Source organism: Magnolia sinica, chromosome 17 (assembly GCF_029962835.1).
Source record: "Magnolia sinica isolate HGM2019 chromosome 17, MsV1, whole genome shotgun sequence".
NCBI classification, from domain to species: domain Eukaryota; kingdom Viridiplantae; phylum Streptophyta; class Magnoliopsida; order Magnoliales; family Magnoliaceae; genus Magnolia; species Magnolia sinica.
Window position 1 is genome coordinate 17,985,740 of NC_080589.1, and position 25,460 is coordinate 18,011,199.

Consider the following 25,460-nt stretch of genomic DNA (forward strand, 5'->3'; position numbering starts at 1 on the left):
AGGATTGATCTTAACAGTATGGTCGTCATGCACATAGACAGAAAATGCTTGCAATGAATGTTTATGAGTACTCGGTAATTTTGGAGTCCTTCTTGGTTAGGGTTTGGGCTGAAAGTACGAGTGTTGGAGCCGATGCTTTGAGTCCGAACTCATTCTTTTGAAAAATAGAAAAATGGGAATATTAGTAAATATGGATTTTCTTGTTAAGAAGAAAATGGAAGATGGATTGAAAAAACATCCAGTAGATTTTTTCTTCTTCTTCTTCTTTTTTGCTTCAAGAGAGAGAGATAGAGAGGTAAGAGTGGGGAAATCGAGGGAGAGAGTGGGGGATTGAAGTAGCCGCGTGAGATTTGAAAATAGCAAGTGTAGTTTGGTTTGAAAATGATATTTCACATGCGTGGCGTGCGTGTCCATGAGATGTGTTTGTGTCCAGCAGATTACTTTTAGATTGTGTTTGTGTCCAGCAGATTACTTTCTTATTATTTTTAGCACAGATCTACTGTTGTGGGCCTCTCTCTCATTTGATGATTGCAATCTATACCATGTGCAATTCAAATGGTAGTGCGCTATTACAGAATGTGTTGCACGAGGTTCCTAGAACTACGGTGACCTTTTGTCCAAGGCAGGTAATGTCTATCTATGCCATCCAATTCTCAGATGAGGGGAGTGGCACATCATGAATTTTCTGTAGCATGGAGCAGTTTCCTAAGCTTATCACTGGGAGGGAGCTGGTTGATCTCCCCTTCCTGAGATTTGCTTCAGAGTTCAGACAAGGTTGGTATGTGGAACACAAGTGCAAGATCCAAGTTGTCCACCAATTGAGTACCAGCTTGCAAATGTCCTATCCTAACATTCATGCTGCTCTATTCTTGTTGACCATAACATTTGAAATAGGGAAATTTAGCAACCTGTTTTTTTTTTTTTTTCTGCCCATCCATTTCTCTGTATCTTGAACTCATGTCAATTTGCCATATGTGGTTGCATGAAGGAGCTTGGGTTGTACACACATTTGGGATTAGAAAGACCTTGTTAGCAGAAATACTAGTTATTAACCTACATTGAGCTATCTATTTTTTGCCGTCTCTCTTCATCACTAGAGTAATTCTACCCTTTTTTGAGTATTGAAATCCTTGTCATGCTATTTGGGTTCCCTTTTTGCAGGTGCAACCTGGTCTTTCTGCACTTGAAGATGCAATGGAGGTAGGATATGAAGATTTCAAGGTAATCAACCCAATTTCTCAAAAATCTACAATTTTTTAATCGTAAGATTGATGTTAGCAGAATGTTTTCATTCAAACAAGACCAATGTAATCTGCTTGAGAGTTTTCAATGGCGAGAGTTTAGTCCCCATTGTGTAGTCTGCTTGATCCTTGTATCTGGCTGATTTTTGTTTTTATATCCTAAAATGATACTAAACAATGGATGGACAGTGTGGATAGGACACATATATCATGGTGGCCACTCAAAGCTGCTTACTGTTCTAGTTGGAGATGCGCCCGTCTGTTTTGTTAGCTTATTTTAGGACATGGGATAAAAAATGAGCAGAATCTAATATTCAAGTGGGCTGAAAAATGTGAGGATTGAACGTCTGCTGTTGAAATATTCATGAGGCTGCTGAAGTTTTGAATTAGGGTAATATTTGTGTTCTCATTTCATCCCAATGGAATTGAGGTTATGAACTGTACGTGTGGCATTTAAACATCACTGTCGACGGATCCTTACTCTTGCTCGAGGTAGTCTCTCGGGAGTTTGGTTTAAGATTACTTAATCACTTCAGCTTAAAAAGTAGAAACCAAGATAAGCAGTCATGTTTGAAACAAGAGTCATCACTCATGTAAATATGCATTTCTTTTAAGACAGTGATTTGATTTTACTGAAGACAATTGAGTTACATAGGTATTTAATGTATAAGTGGCTATAGGATGAAGGAATGACAAAATCAGTGTTAGGTATTGCTGTTGCATACTTCTTAAATGCTTTTGAATTGTGTTGAAAATTATTTTCCAGCAGGCTTATTACTATATTTATGTTGAATGAAAGTAAATTGACTGGATAATTATTTAGGGGTGGTTATGGGCCAGGTTTGGGCCATGTCAAGGTCATCCTGAATCTAACCTATTTACTAATTGAGCCAAAATCAGACTTCACATACATTATTTTAATGCAAGCCGAGGTTAAACATCTTATGCTAGAAGTAAGATTCATTTTTCTCTACTTGTTACTTTATTAAAAGCATGCCACCATTTTTCTCTTGTCCAATCTATTGATATGATGGACTCCCTGTAGATGGGAGATGCACCAAAAATTTGCCAAATTGGAGGATCCTAACAATTATTCTTAAGAGCAGTAACAACCCATATTCTGAGATTTGTTTTGGGAGATGAGTGTTTGATGATGCAGGCTGAAGTGTATCATTCGTACATGGAAGTGTTACAAAAAAGTTTATGACTCTCTGACTCGATTTGAAACTGGTAAAATTCAAATCTTAAGAGTGGCTAGGCTCTGATACGATTGAGTCGCGGACCTCTGTCACAGGTGCACACTCAACCAGCAAGCTATGCAATTGTTAATTGTTAATTGTTAAATCAATAGTCATTTTAGACCTTTTTCCATATGGTAAAAGAAACATCATCAGAACAGGAAAGAGTTTGCTTATTTATCATTTGGATGTAAAACACCAAAATAGTGGTAGGGCCGGACTTCCCACCCAACTGCTATTTTTTACATTTGGGGTGGTGTGAAAAACTGAACCCATATGAAATCATTTTAAACCCATTTACTTCATGGTAAAAGAAATGGTATTTCGGCAAAAGTTAATTATTAATCATTCGGATAGCGTCGAAATAGTGATTGGCGGGACTTCTGATCAAACTAGATGCAATTTTTGCATTTGGGGCGGTGTGGAAACTGAACCACATAAAGCATGCTTCTATTTCTTGCCTTTCCAACTCAGAAGTAAGAGATGTATGGTTTTGGCTATTGAAGGGAACACGTATGGCCTGCATTTTTAGCTTTTCACACCATTATGTGATCATATTGCATCCACCAGGCTGCCACTAGAATCTTGGCCCGTCAACTCGTCCGTCTGAGGCAGCAAATCACCAACTTGCAAGGGAGTCATGCACAGATCAGAGGGGTAGCAACTCATACACAGGTCTGAATTTCTAACAACAACACAGCGTGGTTATTTCTCTGTAATTGGCTCTCAGTTATCTACTTCTATAAACAGCATTTGATTTTATTTTTATTTTATCTTTTCAGGCCATGTATGCTAGTACTTATCGTAAAGGAATGAAAGGTGCAAGCAAAGCAATGGCAACTATGAATAAAGTATGTACTTTTGCTTACATGTAACGGACCATTAGATGTGATTTAACTTTTATTGTCAATGTCCAAAAATCAAATGTAGAGTTCAGGTGTACAACTTCCCAAGCTTACCAATGCATGTCATCTGTGTTTATTGCATGATCATTTACCTTGCCTTTTCCTCTCTAAGTAGTGAAGAATACTGTTTCTCTTAGGGTAGTAGAATGTTTCTTGTACATTCTCTTATGACCTTCCAAATACATTGGTATTTTTAGCGAATGGCACCAGCAAAGCAGGCCAAAGTGATGCAAGAATTCCAACAGTCAGCACAAATGGACATGACGGTAATTTTTGTTGATACTAATTCCTACTCGAGCTTTCAATACTCATTATATTTATTAGCTTACACTGCATTTCGATGCACGTGCAAATTGAATTGTGAATATTTCATTTAGTACTCACAGCGAGGAAACTGCCCTCAAATTTAGAACATGGTACATCCCACATGGATACAACATACACGTCATTTGCACGAGGAGTGGAATGATAAAATAGAAAGTATGCATATTGACACAGGTATAAAAAATCTCAATGGATGAAGTGTCCATAAGCTTTTGACGCTTTATAATATATACGCATTATTCTGGAGACATTTTGTGGAAATATAGAAATATGAGAAATATGAAAAGAAACAGATATGTGGGTTATCAGAATCAAAGTGTCCATGAGGTTGTCGAAGTTTAGTAGAAATATTTAAGAAATGAAAATGCATGTATTGTGACACATCACAGCCTAATTGTCCCTGAGGTTTTTGTGATGTCCATGTGGTCATCATATCAATGCTCCAGATCACTTAACCATCTGTCCCACTTGCATAGATCATTAGAGTTGAAGTGCCTGGAAGGTTCTTGCAGTATGCATGGTGGGTCCATCAGATCAACTGCACGTCCCTAAAATTATGGGCCCCCCACTTGTACTCTTTGTATCAGAATTGAAGCTTATGTGAGTTTTTTGTGGCATCCATGTTAGGGCCCATCAGTTGAATGTGGACTACATTTCTAGATTTAAAGCCAAAGACTTCAAGAAAACCCCCACAGGTCAGGTAGCAAGAAAAACAAAGACTTAAATGATATGTGGTTTCTTTTTTTTAAAGCATATATCCAATCCAAATATTTGGAATTTGGATGACATATTTAATTTTGATTTCTTCCTTTTCTATTGTGTAAACTTACCTTCTCAAATAGGTTGGGTCGTTCAAAGCTTTAGAGAAATGGGTATATCTAGTTTTGGATGTGTGCGTTGATTAATACACATCCATAACTAGATATACCAATTTCTCCAAAGCCCCAATGAACCATCTTATTTGAGAAGGAAAAGTCTACACGAAAAGGAAGAAATCAAAATCAAATATATCATCCAAATTCTTATTTTTTTCTTTTTAATTAATGAGAATCGCCGACGGTTTTTAGCCGTCGATTATGCCGACGGATTTTAGCCACCGACAACGCCGACGGTTTTTAGCCACCGACAACGCCGATGTTTTTTAGCCGTCGGCGAGCAACGCCGACGCATCCTTTACCGACAAACCTTGTGACCGTTAAAAGCCATTGGGGAAGGTCATTGCCGACGGTTTTTGGCTGTCGGTGTTGTCCTGTTTTTTTGGTAGTGTTTCTTCTCATTGTGTTTTTGGATTGGGCTGACGTTGGGATAACCTAGCCTCTTCCTCCATAAGGTGTGACTGAATTCTTTGAATTGAAAATTACGTCCTTGCTTCTTATGATTTTCTTATTTTCTGCATCCCAAAACCTGTAGCCAAAATTATGCTGCCCGTAGCCTATAGACGTGCACCTCCTGGACTTCGCATCCAGATTGTTTCTGTGCTCTGCATCAATGTGAACATATGAAGTGTAACTGAACACTTTGATATGTGCAAGGTTCACTTCTTTCCCAGTCCACTTTTCTTCTGCTAGCTCACCATCCAATGGTGCTCAGGGACTTCTATTGATGAGATATGCGGCAGTATTCACAGCATTTGCCCAAAAGGTCTTGAGCAACCCTGTATTTAGCCTCATGCTCCTAGCACACTCAAGGATGGTCCTGTTAATGCGCTCAGCCACACTGTTCTGCTAAGGTGTCCCTGGAATCATTTTCTGATGTTTGATTCCATTTGCTGCACAATACTCCTCAAATTTCTTATCACAGTACTCTTCCCCATTATTAGATTTGAGACATTTTACTATTTTACCTGTCTCATTTTCTACCATAACTTTTCACTTCTTAAATACATCAAATACATCAGATTTGTGCTTTAAGAAATAGACCCACAGTTTTCTACTAGCATCATCAATAAAGGAAACAAAATAACGTGAGCCACCAAGAGATGATACTTGTGCCGGTCCCCACACATCAGTGTGTACAAGCTCCAACAGATGCGTCTTTGGAGCGCGTCTTGTCTTCTTGAAACTTACCCTCTTCTGCTTGCCATACACGCAGTCCTCGCAGAATTCTAAGTCAATAGACTTCAGCCCTGGTAGCTTCCCTTTTGACAATAGCACTTTCATCCCTTTCTCACTCATATGTCCCAACCTCTGATGCCATAACTGCCCATTCACTCCAGTTGATGCGACTGAGAGTGAACAATACGATCCTGAAGTCACGTATAAAGTACCTTCCTTTTTCCCTCGAGATATCACCAAGGCACCTTTTGTGATCTTCTAGGAATCACTAGTGAATGTCGTCACATAACCAGTATCGGCCAATTACCCCACTGAGATCAAGTTACGTTTCAAACTCGGTACATGTCTGACATCCTTCAATTTCAAAACCGTTCCGTCTTTCTGATTGACATGAACGTCTCCCTTTCCAACAATACTGCACGGCTCATCATCACCCAGGTAGACTCTCCCAAAGTCACCTGACACATAATCACGCAGAACTTCCTTACATGAAGTGGCATGAAACGAAGCACCCGAGTCTATAACCCAAGACTCATTCCTCGCATCAAGAGACAAGATCAACGCCTCTGTGTCACTCTCCTCAGATAGATTCACTGAATCCTTCCCGCCTTGAGAGCTTCCTTCTTGTTTCTTGAGCGCCCTGCAATCACGTTTCATATGCCCCTTCTTGCCGCAATGCCAACACCCGTCTTTGTCTTTCGGTCCCTTGGACTTCTTCCTCGACTTAGAACGCCCGTGTTTATTGCCTCCTTTGTTCAGCGATCTTCCTCTTCCTTCAACGTTTAGAGCATTCCCTGAATCCCCTGAAACTCCTGATGCCTTTCTTCTAGATTCTTCGCTGAGAATTAGACCGGCCACATCATCAAATTTCAGCTTTGTCGACCCTGAAGAATTGCTCACAGCAATCACCAAACCATCCCAACTGTCTGGCAAACTGGACAAGATCAATAACGCCCTGACCTCATCCTCAAAAATAATGCCAACGGATTCCAACTGGCTCGTGACTGTATTGAACTCGTTTAGATGTTCAGCCACGCTCCCACCATCTGACATCTTCATGTTGAATAGTTGTTTCATAAGATGAACCTTGTTGGATGCTGAGGGCTTTTCATACATGGTGGCTAGGGCTTCCATTAATTCTTTTGTAGTTTTCACCTTGGATATGTTGAAGGCGACGCTCTTAGACAAAGAGAGTCGGATCGTTCCTAAAGCCTTCCTATCCAGTAAAAACCATTCATCATCTGTCATCTTTTCTGGTTTCTTCTCTTTTCCTCCTAGAGGAATATAGAGGTCCTTCTGATAAGATAATCCTCCATCTGCATTTTCCAGAAGATAAAGTTTGAACCATCAAACTTCTCAATTCTAGTTTTCCCTTCTTCCGTCATCGCTCCCAATAGAACTAAACCAATAGCTTTGATACCAGTTGTTGCGCAGCACGCCAACAACGCAGTGAGCCTAGATCCAATCTCAGGCCTCACCCACAAACGATAAACAGGAAGAAATATAAACTAGAAATAGATCAAAGCATTCAAAACAAACTACATGACAAGATATACGTGGAAAAACCCCAAACTAGGGTAAAAAGCCACGGATGTAAACTTCCACTATGAGGAACGACGATTACAAAGCAATATACTAACCTCTCCCTTGGAAGTATATAGAAAACCCTTTGCCCACACCTTAGAATAATTTTTTCTTGCTTTTTTCTCACTATGAAAAACTCTAGGAACCCCTGTTTATAGTTTAGGAAACTCCCCTTTCCGCATCCCAGTTGCGAAAGGACTTGCGACACGAAATCCGTGCAAAATCGCGGAACGAATCTGTGTAACCTCGACTGGTCGTGCAGCCTGCACGACCGGTTGAGAGGACCCCACGACCGGTCAAACACATTATTATCTAAAATTGAAATTATTGAGACTTTTTTTAGAAAGGCAGCAGGCAACAAGAATAAAATGTCTGTAAACAATGAGACTCCATAATCGAAGAAATCAATCTTCTTTGATTTTTCATACGAGAAGTTACGTAAGTCCACATTATACTTATTATATATGATATTTTACTATACCTATTTGTTTTTTTCTAATTCTTTAACAATTATATATCATATCACTTTTATATGATCTGACCATTCGCCATAATCTAAATGTGATTCATGTTGAAAAAACGTGGTAGAAAACTTGATTACAATAATCATGAACACAAAGGATAAGACTAAGGATGATCATAAAGCCCGCTTGGATATATAAGAAATAAAGATTAAAAAAATAGTTGTGGTCGGTGGATTGAAACAACACTAAATTTTTTACCCAAAGCTATTTATGAATTCCATTGGCCGAAAAAAAAATTAATCTACAAAATCTTATATAATTTGAAGGTTCCGGTTAGGTATAGTTTAAACTAGAAACGTAATGTGAGCTTACAAAAACTTCCACCGAAAAACTGAAAGTCACATGAGTACCACATCCTGATGTAACAACTACTATCGGTATTACTAATGCATGCTTTCAAGTCACCCAAGCAAAAGACATTACGTGTTGCTATTTTACAACTTTCGATATTTTTTAATGTTTTGTACTCGAAGGTTATTAACTGCATGGAGATGCAAATGATCAAGGACCGCATTACAGAAATGATTGGTGTCTTCAAAAAGAACTTCTCTCCTACATTTTTAATTTCCATAATACACATCCTTATACACTTAGTGGAGGAGGCGCTTATATGTGGACCCGTCCGATATCGATAGATATATTCTTTTAAGATTTAATTAAAAAAATACATCAATATTTCGTGAATTATTTTAAACACAATTTGATTATTATGATTCATATTATGATGATGAAGAGTAATAAATGGTACGTAGTAAATCAAACATTTCTAGAGAATTTTATCACTAAATACTATCTTATAGAAGAACTAACGATGTATTCTATACATTACTTGTTGGATGGTTTACGTAAATTAAAAAGTCATCAATGAGGATGTGGAACATTCATGGATGATGATAGTGAAGTTATATACCTTGTCGATAAAAGTAAAAAGTCCTACATTTGTACTTTAGTCCAGTACCAACAAGTGCACAAATAGGTACTCAAGTAGTCTCCTTCGGATTTCTAATGGGAAAAGTATGTTGTTATTTAATCTTTCTCATTTATATTAAATTTATACTTGCATGTATATATAGTTAAGTTTACAAAGCGCATTTACATTATAATTCACAGGAAGTATGAAGAATACATTCAAAGTCTTGTGCTTTAAAGTCATACATTAAGGAGTTATAATTGAAGTGCCACTTCATGATCAAAGAAGCCAATAGATTACGTTCCATGGATTAGACAACAACTACACGATGAATTTAGTACTTTGATCATAAAGCGAATTATCGATGATCACAATGTTAATATCATTTCATACAACACTTATACAGCTATTGGATGTATTTTGTATATATCGGAATATGAAATGAACATGTTGACACAAAACTCTGGAATCTCTATGAAGGCTGTAACTAGTTTTAAGGCAAGTGTTAGGTATACCAATTTGGTGTATGAAGAAGTTAGTTATTGTGGCATTGTCAAACAAATACTTGAATAAAACTACATTTATACCCTGATCCATAGCTCAAGTGGTAGACTGAGTGAAAGATACCTCGTTTCAACACTGAGGTCTTGGTATCGATTCCCTAGTGGGGGTAGCTAATAGTGAAGTGTGAATTGACAATGGGGTGTACTAACAAGCTAACAAAAAAAAAGAGAAACGATCATGCATTGTGATTTTGTGCATATAAAAAAATCGTATGAGTATTATGTTGATTCAACGTTAAATTTGATATATGTGAACCTAGAAAGATTAATGAAAAATACTAAAGAAAAAGACATGCTTTTTATTCTTACATCACAAGCAATCTAAGTTTTCTATATATTATGAGGATCATTGTAAACCTATGGTTGTTTGGCATGTTGTCTTATAAGCTCCAAAGAGATTGAATTGGGATGTTGAAGATATGTTAGTTTTTGGCGGTATGGATGAATGCAAGTCCTTTAACATCAACACTATGAGAAGATGTCATAGAAGACAATGATGAAATTTAATGTGTTGTGTCAAACAAGTTAGATGATTTAATTAAAAGAGGGATGCAAAAATGAAGATGAACTACAGTGACATGATCTTATCTACTTGATAAGTATGTAGACAACTTTCTCGTGAGTTATGAAGAATTCGATAAAAAAAACTCAAATCATTACCACTTGAATGATTGAATTTTTCAAGGTATTATTGTTAAGAATGCATGTTTTATCTACCGACTCTTATTGCCTCTAAAGTAAATGGTGCTAATGATTTCTTTTTTTCACGTAATCATTTTAAATGGGTAGTGTTGGAAAAAAACTCAAAGAAGTCGATTTTCTTCTCTTCACTTTTATTGTCATAGTTGACCTGGAGAGTAAGTTCAATTGTTCTTTATTAGATATTTCTTATATGAAATTTTATATATTTTTGGTTCATATTACATTGATCCAAGCCACTAGCCACATAATATGGTTGTACATTGTTAGGGTTGGAAAAATCTTCAAAGCAAGTATATAATCCAGCGTTGATTTTATTCAACCAGTCATTAAAGGATTGCTGCATGGCATCTTTAAGTCTACTAGACTTTGACAAATGAATATCGACCCATATGTATGGACCAAAAATGGTTTAAAAAGAGCACTATGTGCATATACTGCCTGTAAGTCTATGAAAGAAAATGAACATGTCATAATTTCAATATACTTTAATTGTATTGTATTTTATTTGATTTGAAAAAGAAAAAAGAGTAGATTATGGTGATTTTAGATTATATAAAATGTATTTATCACGTATATGGTGGATTATAGATTTATAGATTTATGATTAAATATATTTCAATTTTTTCTTTCTCTTTTGCTAGACATGTCTTTGAGTTTTAAGTTGACATTTCAAAATCGAGTACAATTTATTTTGATGGTGAATGTGTGGTTGATGATGTTGATCATGATCTTTTGTTGACGTCTTGTATGAAAATTTACAAATCATTAGTTTATTCATCAGAAGATGGTCGAAGCCTTTCACTACAGATTTGCTGTTGCCATTAACTGTAACTGGCTTTGAATTGACAACCGAAAAATCTGGAGGTACGTCTAAAAAAGAGAAACATGAACTACAGTGACCTGATCTTATCACGATGATAAATATGTAAATAACTCTCTTGTTAGTTATGGGAGAGTCCAATCAAAACAAAAAAATTAAAACTTAAACCATCGCTATGAACTAGTTATAGTGAAATCACCCGTCTTTTCAATTGCGCTTGGATGCATTATTTAGATTGAATTGCATTAATTAATTTATGAAAATGCATAAATTATAATTACTCAAGCATTCTTATTATTGGACACTTTAGTTTATATTTAAGGCCTATTTGATGATTTTGTTATATTATCTATTTCACCTTTAAATCACCTTAAAAACGATGATTTTGTGTCATTTATGAGTATCTAATAATATATGAGTTTGCATTATCTATCGATGTCCATGAAATAAAAAAAACTTTCATGATTTGATTATACTTTAATTATATTGTATTTTATTTGATTTTAAAATTAAAAAAATAGTGGATTATAGTGCTTTTAGATTGTATAAAATATATTTATCAGTTGTGGTAGCCATAGCCATGAAGCTCTAAAATTTATGTTTTTTTTCGTATCCAAATAAAACTTGATGGCCTTGGACTATTGAATATTTAAATAACTAAGCCAGAACGATGGTTCTAAGTCATTGAATAATATTCCTAGAATGACAGTTAAGAACCATTGAATTTAGCACCGTTGGAAAACTTATTTGATGGTTCTCTCTAAACATCTGAAAAGTTATTGCAGTGTTGTTTGATGGTTATGGATCATCGAATTTTTTCTCTATTGAAACTCTTATTTAAAAAATTGACTGGACCGATGAAAACCATTTGACGGTTTTGAATTGTCAAATTTTGTTTTTAACATTGAAATTTTTAATTTTCTTGATGCTCATGTCTGTCGAATTTTTAAAAATTTGACTGTTATGAGCTGTCAAATTAGGGCCCCTTTTCACGTAGTGCAATCTTTTTTTTTCCCTATTCAATGAATGGTTAAATTTGCATGTTTAGCTTTATTTTAGTTTTCATAAACTATCCACATTATGTTGTGCTATTTGGATGGTTTGGATAGCTGTATACAAGTGTTGTGTGTGAGGAGGATGAGTCACTACCATTTGCAAAATTGGTATAATCTATCTCAGAGTCTAGCCAAAGTTCATATTAACACATCTGTAACATGGAACACATGTGCTTCTACACCATTCATCATGTAGGGCCTAAAGAGAACATGCTGAATAAAAAGTTTTGTATATATGTACTCACATTTCGAGGCCAGGTGAGGAAACTTGATCCCGGGTCATGCTTTGTGTGAGCGGGAATACAACGAATGTGGGGCCATTACATGGAATAGCTTGTATACTACTAGCTCGACTATGGAACTAGGTGTACGTATGACAAGGTTGTAGGATCTCAAAGAAATATATTAATTGTGCAGACAAATACCCTTGGGTTCATGCCCAAGATCTCCCAAGCAAGTCCGTTTTGTAATTTACGTGCTTAAAAAATTGTATAAATAGCTTTTGATTAAATAAGATTTTTTAGAGAATAAGTTGATATAGGTAAAATAATTCTATGATTTTACAAGGAAGGTAAAGTTAAAAACCATACAATTCATTAAAATACGAATACAACCCTTCACTCTATCAGGGGTCGCTTTCTGTCGCTTTCATTTTTTTCCCTTCTGTGTAGGTGGTGATGACGTATGCTGGCGTCATGCCCAATCTAGGTAAGTGATGATGGTGGAGGAGGATTTCGTAGCGATGGGTTCTACAATAATGATGACTATGGAGGGAGATATAGTTGCAATGATAAACAAGATCATGGCTAAGATGGGTCAGACGAAGGATCTTGTTATTGCAGCAGTGTTGCTTCAGATGACAACTGGAGGAGCTAACCGTTACCATAAGGGTGACTGTGGTGCCTCATATGGCAATAGGAGTAACTTAGTACTACTACTGGTAGATGACAACCATGATTGGATTTTACTTACATAAATTGGTGTGTGGAGGGGATGGGTTATCTTCTCTTGTTATAGTTGATATGCTCTTGTTATGTTTTGTTTTAATCTTCCAAAAATCACAAGGAGTGACTCAGGCAGTTGTGGTTTAAATAAAATATTTTCTTCTTGTTGAACATGCTACTAATGCAAGCCTTATATATTGAGGATTTCTTAGAAAAAAAAAATGCATACATGTTAATGTAAAATTAGCGTGGTTAAAAATTTGATGTATAAGATTCCCTCTTACCCATACCATTTAAAAAAATCATATGTAATAATGTATCTTACTCATTTAGCATCTCCTTATGTTTACTATAATGTTGATAATACTGATATTCGTTGGATAACATAAAATTTTTCATTATCTTAAGATGCTTTTAGTAAATATTTATCATCACATGGTCCCATCAACTTTGTCTATTGTATACAAACTTCATCTATGAATCTGTCTTTGTCATCAAGCATTAAAAGAATTTACCTTATACCTTCTTGAACTTCTTCTCCTAATCCACTCATATACATATATTCATAAATTCTTTGCCACTTTTTCTCTCTCGAAATTTGTCCCAATCTTGATATTTTTCTAATTCTCAATCCCAAACACCTCCCAATCCATCCAGCTTGATAAAATTTCGTGTACATAATTCATGGTATATATTTTATTTGTTTCCTCCAACATCTCATATTGTGTTGCAGTGTACCACATATGAAAATAGGGATACATTGTTGACTTAATTTTAAATAGAAAACATACACCAAATAATGCATGTGTGTCCATCTTCTTCTAATCAAAACCTGCCAAACACCCAAAAACCCTATAAGATGACATTAATGGTCTACTTTGATCCTGATATGAAACATGTTGTTCTTATCTATTTCCATAAGATGGCTAGGATCATTTATCAGGGGAAAATCATGGCATGTTCGGTCTTAGTATAAGGCTAACTAGATCAATGGCTTGCATTATAGATTGGTCAAGCAAAACATTGTTTACTATAGCCAAGCATCCTATATTACCTCCATATTAAATGACTTGCTTTATTTTATAAAATAAGAATATTAACCAATATCAAGAAATAAATTTCTAACCTCAAGAACATGTGAAAGTTCCACGTAACTCGTTTTTTGGACTAGTTTGTAAACTTCATAACATGTAAATGTATATACATGCACGAATCATTTGGAAAGAATGAGATGATATCTCTGTGTCACAAGTAATGCATTCATCCATCAACAGAATTTTCTAGTCATGAAAAGTGTTGAATGAAATATCTTTAGACATGCCAACATATATATGGCATACGTGCATGGAATCCAAGCTTTTACATCATGTGGGTCACGCTGGTTAGATATTGTAGTTGGAAAGTCAGTCTGATAGTATTCAACCAGATGGACGGGTAAATAAGTTTTTTAGTCGTTTATGTATTTCTGTATGTGGTGTGGCTGTTCACTCCCCAAGTATAGGGTTGTGATGTAGTAATAAACTCGGTAAGACCGAGGTCGAATCCACAGGGACTGATACCTGTACGTTATCTGAAACCAAGTAGAACTAGAACTAGACTAAGATGCGATCTAAATAAAATAGAATTTAAGAAATAATTGTGGAATAATTATCTAAAACTTTAAGGAATTCAGAGGAAGGAAACTAGGGATTCAGAGGATCTACTTGTAGGGATCAGGGAGATCTTTTGCCTGCATCAGGAATCATGGAAATTAAATTGAATTTCCTCTGATATAACTTTAAAGGGATGAAAGGTATTTGAATCAGAATGGATTCCATCATCAAACCATGCCCAGGAGACAGAGCAAATAATAGAATTAAACTAATTACCAACCAATCAGATGATTATGAAGGTTAGGAAGGGTATCGACATCCAACCATGCCCAAGAGATGATGGCGAACAACAGGGCTTCCTGACTTTATAATCAAAATAAGGGAAGAGGAATACTCAAAGCCATTGTAATTTCAGTCACAACAGGCCATTAAAAACTAAAAATATTCCCATAATAAAATTAAATCAAAAGCCTCTTCAATCTAAACAAAAGGCACAAGCAACATCTCTCCCCTCAGGCTACAAGCTTCACCTCTTAGCCCTAGCTAAGAGGATTAGCTACACATGAATGGGCTGATTAAAACAACAAAATAAAAATAAAAAAGAAAAGAACAAGAAGGAAAGAGAGAAAAAACCCGCTCCACGCTTCTTCCTTTCTTCCTTCAATGCTAAGCCAGCCACGTCCCAAAACAACTCCTCACGTACCGTAGCTGCCCTTTCTCTCTCCGTCACATGTGCCAGCAGCCACACACGCTCCTGCAGAAAACACCCAGCAGAAAACGTCTAGCCTTCCTCCGTTTTCTTCTTTCACTTTTCTTCCTTTCTTCCTTTTCTTCCTCACGTTCAAAACCCAAGCCCCAGCACACCCCTCTTCTCTTTCACACGCTCCTTATAGAGCTGTCCTCCGAGAGTCCTACCGGAAATAGGGTGCGGAGATACTCCCTACGCAGCCAGGATGCAACAGCGTGCGCAGCAACGCAAAAGGCGTTGGTTTGGCCTCAGTTTGGGAGGCTTGCCGTCCAGTAAACTCAAAACTGACTTCTTAGCTAGGGTCATCCCTGGCTTGGTCATCATCTAGACGGTTTGGATCACCAATCCGATCACAGGCAGTGGCCCACAATCGGCCGGAAATTCCAGATTTCCCGGACGCGAAAACAGGGTGCGTAGTACTTACGCTGTACTGATGGTAGGGCCCACTTCACTGTCTTTTTGGAAAATCCACTCCGTTATTTGGATTCCTGACGAAAAACTGGTCAGGAAGGGTGGGTTTTCTTCAAATTATGCACGGCCCATTGGACCAGATCCATTCACCGTCTATCTTTCTTTTAAACGATCAAAAATGAATCTCCGGGACCTTTTGAGAATTTTCCACCTAGGCATGCATGATATGGCCCTTGTGATTCACATGGACGGTCCAGATCTATCATCTGGAGGGCGAGTGGGGCCCACTACCGAAAAACGGACGGACGCTGTCCGTCCGCTGTTGCTGCGGGCGAAGAAGGCGGGTCAGCCCTGTTTTGACTGGGCTGACCGTCCGGTGCGGCTCGGCTGGTGTGTGTGCTGTGCACATGCACTGTATGATGTGGGTCCCAGGTGATGTATTCGAGAAATCCACTCCATCCATCCACTTCCTCCTTTAAATTAAGACGTTGAGCCCAGGACTGAAGCGTATCCAAAGATCAGGTGGGCCCCATATCACTATTTTATAGGCTGATCTGTCCATTGGGGCACTTTCACAGTGATCCAGGAGCTGCCATTTTACGTGTACGGTTCATTTATGGTACTCGGGCGATGTATGAATTTTCGAGCTGAACGGATGGTGGGAACCCTGCGATCTTGCATTCTGGACACTTTTCAGGCCACTTGAGCTTCAATTTCTCGATTTTCTTGGATCTCTGGCGTTGATCTTGGTCCCCTGGAGTCCATCCCATGCTTTGGTGTCATCAGAGCGTTAAATCCATGCTTTAAGCATCCTTTTTCAGTCTATGCTCGTAAATACACTCTGCATCACAAACACAATTAAATCAGGCCATTAAACGGTATCATGCTTGTAAAACTATGCAGCAACTGGGTCTAATATGCAATATTTGACCCTCAACACAACCCCCAACCAGCATTATACTAGTCCCGAGCAAAGTATGCGAAAAATAAGTTGAGAAATACAGGACAATTTTTATGAACTCAAGCGATTTTTTTTTGTATTACTATATTCGAAAATTCTAAGATGCATGAATGTTGGATATTACTTCCTCCTGAAATCAAGTGCACAACAAATTTCATAATCAACTTTAAAGTATTTATGCATTAATTAGAACAATTCTAAACAATGAGTATCATGAGTGTATAATAAAATCTCGGCTTATCATCATTAAGAAATCCAATGGATAATTTTTATGATAACATTGATAATCAAAACAGTATTTAGGACACTCAAAACTTAAACCAGAATTTGCCTTTCAGTTCCTTTTTTTTTTTTTAAAAAAAAAAAAAATTTATCGAGGGAGAAGAGAATTGAATCCGCACCTATAGGGAGCAAACCTATGGTGAAAATTATTCGCCTAACCTTTTCCAAAGGTATCTCTCTCTCCTTTTTTTTCTTTTTTTCTTTTTTTTTTTAAATTGACAGGCAAATTTTCCAAGCTGGTTCCTTACATGCTTAGTGATTAGAAATCTTAATGTGAAAGCGAGATGTGACATGTGAACTCATAACTCAATCAATATTTAAAACTTCCAATTATAGATTAATACTTCAAACTTAACTGTGAAATCTAATATAATAGATAACTGAATCTAAGAGTCATAAATTACCAACTTCACTTATCTTGTAATTTTAAATCCAAGATGGTTGTCAAAATCACTTCAAATTCAACAAAATGTCAGAAAAAAATTTTAAAACTTTCACAACTTTTGTTCAAAACCAAGAAAATGCTGATTAGGTGACCTAATCTCCCACCCCCAACCTAAAATCTACATTGTCCTCAATGTAAAAGAAATAAGCATGCGATGCACATGGGACAAAAAGTAAATGAGAAGTGATGGAAAGATAATACCTGGATGAAAGAATCAAGAGGCTTTCCAAAGATTTCTACGTAAGAGCGGTCAGCACAAGAGAGAAACCAGCAGAAGTAAAATAAAATAACAAAAATACAATCCTACCTATACCACTTTCGTAGGTGCTCTCGATTGCATTTAGCGTATGCAACAAGCCTTTAAACCCCTAGGTTACCCCTAGTGGACGAGTTGTAGTCTCGTGAGGGTTTGCAGTAATGTTACCCACAAACATTGAACTGACTAATGAAAAAATGACATGAAATGAAGAACTGGGTTGCCTCCCAGGAGCGCTAAGTTTACCGTCTTCAGCCAGACAAATAAAGCAACTACCCTAGTCCTAAGAAAACAGGAAACTTACCTATACCTCCATCAGACTAGGAGATTAATCCTGGTAAACAGGATCAGTCAGAGGCATGGACATGTCCTCTGAATCAAATTTCTCGACAAATGGTTTCAATCGATGTCCATTGACTTTAAACTCCTTGCCATTGTCGGGATCTCTTATCTCAACGGCCCCATGAGGAAAAACAGTAACAACAATGTAAGGGCCGGTCCAACGAGATCGAAGCTTACCCGGAAAGAGATGTAATCGAGAATTGTACAAAAGGACCTTCTGACCAGGTGTGAATGATTTTCGCAAAATGTGTTGGTCATGAAATGCTTTCATCTTATCCTTGTAAATTCTCGAATTATCGTATGCATCATTCTGGATTTCCTCAAGTTCATTCAATTGAAGTTTGCGTAGCGAGCCAGCGTTGTCCAGATTGAAATTAAGATTTTTGATCGCCCAGTACGCTTTATGTTCCAGCTCCACAGGCAAGTGACAAGCCTTCCCATAGACAAGTCTAAAGGGAGACATTCCAATAGGAGTTTTAAATGCAGTACGGTATGCCCATAAGGCATCGGTCAATCGGATTGACCAATCCTTACGATCTGGGTTAACCGTTTTCTCTAAAATGTGTTTGATCTCCCTATTGAAAATCTCAGCTTGTCCACTTGTCTGAGGATGGTATGGGGTGCTCACCTTATGAGAGATACCGTATTTCTTCATTAAGCTCTCAAATGGTTTATTACAGAAGTGTGAGCCCCCATCACTAATGATGGCTCGAGGCGTTCCGAATCGAGAAAGGATGTTTTCTTTTAGGAATTTAATGACCGTGCGATGGTCATTCTTTCGACACGGAATCGCTTCGACCCATTTAGTGACATAGTCCACGGTGAGCAAAATATACAGATTTCCAAACGATTGGGGGAATGGTCCCATGAAATCGATGCCCCAGCAATCAAATGCTTCAATGATAAGAATGGGATTCAAAGGCATCATATTTCGACGGGACAATGCTCCCAATTTCTGACAACGCTCACAAGCTTTGCAAAACTCATGAGTGTCCCTAAACATAGTGGGCCAGTAAAAGCCACACTGCAGAATCTTGGCCGTGGTCTTTTTAGCAGAAAAGTGACCACCACAGGCCTCTGAGTGATAGAAGGAGATGACGCTCTGATGCTCATCGTCTGGTACACATCTCCTTAGAATTTGGTCTGGGCAATATTTAAATAAATATGGATCGTCCTAAAAAAAGTTGCACACCTTGGTAAAGAATTTCTTCTTATCTTGCGCAGTCCAATGTGTTAGTATAGAACCTGTGATAAGAAAATTAGCAATATTAGCGAACCAAGGTGAATGGGAGACTCTAAACAATTGTTCCTCAGGGAACATGTCATTGATATGGGTTGTCTCAAGGGAATCGAGGTATTAAGGCGAGAAAGGTGATCGGCCACTACGTTCTCTACTACCTTTTTATCTTTAATTTCCAAATCAAATTCTTGGAGTAGAAGGATCCATCGTATCAAACGGGGTTTAGAATCATTCTTAGAAAGAAGATACTTAAGTGCCGCATGATCTGTGTAGATAATGATCTTGGATCCGATCAAGTAGGACCTAAATTTGTCCAAGGCGAACACTACGGCTAAGAGTTCCTTTTCCGTAGTCGAGTAGTTCACTGGGAAGGATTTAGAGTCCTACTTGCGTAATGAATAATGTAAGGCCGCTTGTCTTTTCTCTGGCCTAGAACCGCTCCAAGAGCATAATCAGAAGCGTCGCACATAAGCTCAAAAGGAAGGCTCCAGTCGGGTGGCTGCATGATAGGTGCAGTGGTTAATGTGCCCTTAAGCTTGGTGAAAGCTTCCTGGCATTGCTCAGTCTACTCGCACGGAGCATCCTTTTGAAGAAGATTACATAAAGGACGAGAGAGAAGACTAAAGTCATTTATGAATCGCCTGTAAAATCCTACGTGTCCTAAGAAGGATCGCACGTCTCTGATGTTCTTGGGTGGAGGTAGGTTAGAGATAAGATCGATTTTTGCCTTATCTACCTCGATTCCTTTGGACGAGATGATATGCACAAGGACAATTCCCTTCTGAACCATGAAATGGCACTTCTCCCAGTTAAGTACCAAGTTCTTTTCTTCACATCTTTTCAGCACACATTTAAGACTTTCCAAGCATTTGTTGAAAGATTCCCAAATAAAGAGAAGTCGTCCATGAAGACCTCTAGATATTGCCCCACCATGTCGGAAAAATACTAAGCATACATCGGAAAGGTGGCGGGGCATTACATAGTCCGAATGACATTCTTCGATAGCAAAGGTGCCGTAGGGACATGTAAATGTGGTCTTTTCCTGGTCTGGGGCTATCTCTATCTGGTTGTAGCCCGAATACCCGTCGAGGAAGCAGTAATAGGAATGACCACTAACCTTTCCAGGATCCGATCAATGAATGGTAAAGGAAAGTGGTCTTTCCTCGTGACGGTATTCAATTTCCTGTAGTCAATGCACATTCTCCAACTAGTAGTGACTCTAGTTTATATGAGTTAATTATTGGCATTGGCTACGATGGTGATTCTGACTTCTTAGGAACCACTTGAGTTGGACTCACCCATTGACTATCGGATATAGGGTATTTAATACCCACATCCAATAGTTTAAGGACCTCGGCCTTAACCACTTCCTTCATGTTTGGATTTAGTCTACGTTGTGGTTGCCGAGCGATTTTCGCATTATCCTCAAGATATATGCGGTGAGTACAAATCGAGGGGTCGATTCCCTTGAGGTCCGCTATCGTCCATCCAAGGGCTCCCTTATGCTCAATGAGAGTAGATATGAGCATACTCTCTTGTTCTTTCTCCAGATGGGCAGAGATCACCACTGGGTATGTCTCATCTTGACCTAAATATGCGTATTTCAAATCATAGGACAAAGGTTTTAGGTCAAGCTTCGGTGGCTTGAGGTTAGACGGTAGAGGCCCTACATCGGTTTGTGGTAATTCTTCAAATTGTGGCCTCCACCGGTTAACTTCAAGTACCGGTGCAATATCAAGTAAGGTACATGTCTCCCTAATCATATCATCATCAAAATCATAGGAGTGGGCCAGGCACATCTCTAGAGGATCAGAGGATAAGGTCAGAGGTGTCGTATCTTCCACTAAAGAGTCAATCATGTTAATGTCGTGGAAATCGTCATCATCCTCTAAGTTTCTGCCATTATTGAAAAAGATGTTTGACTCCAATGTCATATTTCCAAAAGACATAGTCATGACACCATTCCTGCAATTGATAATTGCATTTGACGTGGCAAGGAATGGGCGACCAAGAACGACAGCAATCTGAGTGCTCATGTTATTGATGGGTTCGGTGTCCAGGATGATAAAATCTACAGGGTAGTAAAATCTATCGACCTGGACTAACACATCCTCAATTATCCCTCTTGGTACACGAACAGAGCGATCAGCAAGTTGTAGTGTGGTTAGGGTGGGTTTTAATTCACCCAAACCTAACTGTTTGTATACCGAGTAGGGAATCAAATTGACGCTCGCTCCTAAGTCAAGAAGTGCATGATCAATTCGATGATTCCCGATTACACATGATATGGTTGGGCTACCGGGATCCTTGAATTTCTGCGGCACGTCTTGCTTCAGGATGGCACTCACTTTCTCAGTCAAGAAGATTTTCTTTTGAATAATTTTCCGTCTTTTGGTCGTGCATAAGTCTTTCAGGAATTTGGCATATGAAGGTATCTGTTTAACGACATCAAGTAGAGGAATGTTGACTTTCAATGTTTCAACACCTCTAGGATATCCCGAGAGTTAGAGAGAGGTTTTAGTGAAACCAACCGTTGGGGGAATGGAGCAACGGGCTTCTCTAGAAGTTCAGGTTCTACTTTTTGTGGGGCATCACTGGATTCATCATTGTTGTCCTCTTCGGTTCTTGAGGCTTTTCGGGCCTAACCGGAAGAGTTTTATCAATGATCTTCCCACTCCTAAGAGTGGTGATGGATTTAGCATGCCCTATCTGATTTGAAGAGCTGGGATCATTATTCTCGTACTGCGGTTTAGGATTGGGGAGAGGTTGTGCAGGAAGCATCCCCTTTTCTATAACCGTCATACGAGAATCTATCTTTTGCATAAAATCTGTAATTCCCCGCATTGCCTGAGCCAGCTCTTGTATGGGATTTTGAACCGGTTCCTCTTGAGGTTTCACTTGATTTGGATTTTAATTGAAGAAACCTGGAGGAGTCGCCGTTTGTCCATTCCTCCAACTAAAGTTTGGATGATTTTTCCAGCCAGGATTGTATGTGTTGGAGTTAGGTCCAGTAAAAGGTCTTTGATAATTATTTACGGCATTGGCTTGTTCATTCAACACTCCTCGAAAGGCGGTATTGTAGGACAGTTTTCAGTTGTGTGAATGTTGCAATCACAGATGCTGCAAACAATTTCATTGACCTTATCCTTCTTTCCTTCCATGGCCTCAACTTTCCTTATGAGCGTAGTCACTTTACACTTGAGATCATCCTCTTCTTTCAAGAGATATAATCCACCTTTCTCCTTTAATTGAGTCGGCCTAGACGTGGTGTTCGCCATTGGGTAATAGTCCCATGATTGTGTTTTTTCAGCGAGACTATCGAGGTAATCCCATACCTCGTCAACATCTTTGTTGATGAACTCTCCATTACACATTGTCTCGACCATTTGGCGCATGGAAGATGTCAATCCATCATAGAAAAAATTTGTAATGCGCCACGTTTCAAATCCGTGTTGTGGGCATGAACTGACCAAATCTTTGAACCTTTCCCAACATTGGAAGAATGTTTCATCTTCCTTTTGGGCAAAGTTCATGATCGCTTTTCTGAGGGTAATCGTTTTATGGTGTGGGAAGAATTTTTTTATGAATTTCCTCTACATATCGTTCCATGTGCCAATGGATCTAGGACGCAATGAATGTAACCACGTCTTAGCTTTCTCTTTTAAGGAAAAAGGAAAGAGTTTCAGCCTAATTGTATCCTCAGATACATTAGGAAAACATAATGTAGCTATAATCTCATCGAACTCTTTCAAATGTAAATATGGGCTTTCTGATTCAAGTCCATGGAATTTGAGAAGGAGTTGGATAACTCCTGGCTTGATGTCCATTTGTCCTGTATTTTCAGGAAAAATCATGCATGAGGGCATACTCACTCCCGCCGATTGCAGATAATCTTGTAAAGTACGAGGCGGGGGTGCCTGTTGCACCTCATTTTCATCTTGGGTATCCTCCACCCTGGGTGGAAGTAGAGGAGGTTGGTCTTCAGCCCTAACTTCAGTTAACTCAGGGGATTTCGAACGGTGTCTAGTCCTGTGATGGATAGTCAACCCCTCAACCAATCCTCCTTCAGTCAAGAGACGTCGAGTGTCGTCACGGGCCCACTTGGGCATGAAAACACTCGCAGCCCTCAATTAAAAACCTAATCCTAAGAAAGGGAAAGAAAATCTAGAAAGAAAGAGAGAGTTGGAAAGAAATTACCAAATTGAAGCCCCTAAGTTAAGGACCTGCAAAATAAAACAAAAATAAGTTAGATTCTAAAAAGGAGAAAAACAATCTCTTAAAAGAAAGATAACAGTAAACTGATTTCTAAAAGAAAGTGGAAACTTCTAAAATAAATTAAGAAAATCCTAAACTTAAAAAGTAAATTACTACAAGGGAATTGAAAAATAGAAAGTAGGGAAGGAGCTTACTGAATTAGAAATTTCTATCTTAAAGGCCTACAAAATAGGAATGTTAGTTTTTAAATAAACTAGGAAACAAATTAGATTCTAAGAGAGTTAAAGTTAGAAAGTTATTAGAGAACAAAAATTCTAAAAACAAAAAAAAAAAGTTTCTAAACTATTTCCTACAAATAGAGAAATACTAGAGTTAGAAAATTTCTAAGATTTAAACCTTAATTCTAAAAACAGAAAAAGTAGAGAAATTAGGAAGGAATTACCAATTTAAGAACTTATGTCAGGGTCCTGCAAAACAGGAAAACAGGTTAAGTTCTAAAAATAGAATAAAATAAAATAAAAACTTCTATCCTAAAGTAAGTAAAATCCTAATCCTAACCTAATTCTAAAACTAATTAATTTCAGAAAAACGTAACCGTCAGTCCCCGGCAACGGCGCCAAAAACTTGTTCACTCCCCAAGTATAGGGTTGTGATGTAGTAATAAACTCGGTAAGACCGAGGTCGAATCCACAGGGACTGATACCTGTACGTTATCTGAAACCAAGTAGAACTAGAACTAGACTAAGATGTGATCTAACCAAATAAAATTTTAAGGAATAATTGTGGAATAATTATTTAAAACTTTAAGGAATTCAGAAGAAGAAAACTAGGGATTCAGAGGATCCACTTGTAGGGATTAGGGAGATCTTTTGCCTGCATTAGGAATCATGGAAATTAAATTGAATTTCCTCTGATATAACTTTAAAGGGATGAAAGGTATTTGAATCAGAATAGATTCCATCATCAAACCATGCCCAGGAGACAGAGCAAATAACAGAATTAAACTAATCACCAACCAATCAGATGATTATGAAGGTTAGGAAGGGTACCGACATCCAACCATGCCCAGGAGACGATGGCGAACATCAGGGCTTCCTGACATTATAATCAAAATAAGAGAAGAGGAATACTCAAAGCCATTGCAAGCCCATTGTAATTTCAGTCACAACATGCCATTAAAAACTAAAAATATTCCCATAAAATTAAATAAAAAAGCTCTTCAATTTAATCAAAAGGCACAAGCAACATCTCTCCCATCAGGCTACAAGCTTCACCTCTTAGCCCTAGCTAAGAGGATTAGCTACACATGAATGGGCTGATTAAAACAGCAAAAATAAAACAAGAAAAGAAAAGAACAAGAAGGAAAGAGAGAAAAAACCCGCTCCACGCTTCTTCCTTTCTTCCTTCAATGCTAAGCCAGCCACGTCCCAAAACAACTCCTCACGTACCGTAGCTGCCCTTTCTCTCTCCGTCACATGTGCCAGCAGCCACACATGCTCCTGCAGAAAACCAGCAAAACGTCCAGCCTTCCTCCGTTTTCTTCTTTCACTTTTCTTCCTTTCTTCCTTTTCTTCCTCACGTTCAAAACCCAAGCCCCAGCACACCCCCTCCTCCTCTCTTTCACACGCTCCTTATAGAGCTGTCCTTCGAGAGTCCTACTGGAAATAGGGTGCGGAGATACTCCTTACGCAGCCAGGATGCAACAGCGTGCGCAACAACGCAAAAGGCGTTGGTTTGGCCTCAGTTTGGGAGGCTTGTCGTCCAGTAAACTCAAAACTGACTTCTTGGCTAGGGTCATTCCTGGCTTGGTCATCATCTAGACGGTTTGGATCACCAATCCGATCACAGGCAGTGGCCCACAATCGGCTGGAAATTTTGGATTTCCCGGACGCGAAAACGGGGTGCATAGTACTTACGATGTACTGATGGTGGGGCCCACTTCACTGTCTTTTTGGAAAATCCAAGCCGTTATTTGGATTCCTGACGAAAAACTGGTCAGGAAGGGTGGGTTTCTTCAAATTATGCACGGCCCATTGGACCAGATCCATTCACCGTCTATCTTTCTTTTGGACGATCAAAACTGAATCTCCGGGACCTTTTGAGA

General features: G+C 38.3%; 1 non-coding gene across 1 annotated transcript; it reads left to right on the plus strand.

Moving 5' to 3' along the window:
- Window positions 1-22,585: 22,585 nt before the first annotated feature.
- Window positions 22,586-22,692, plus strand: LOC131232181 (small nucleolar RNA R71). The gene has a single exon (XR_009164797.1). It is a non-coding gene; the product is annotated as a small nucleolar RNA R71 (small nucleolar RNA).
- The last annotated feature ends 2,768 nt before the right edge of the window (window positions 22,693-25,460 follow it).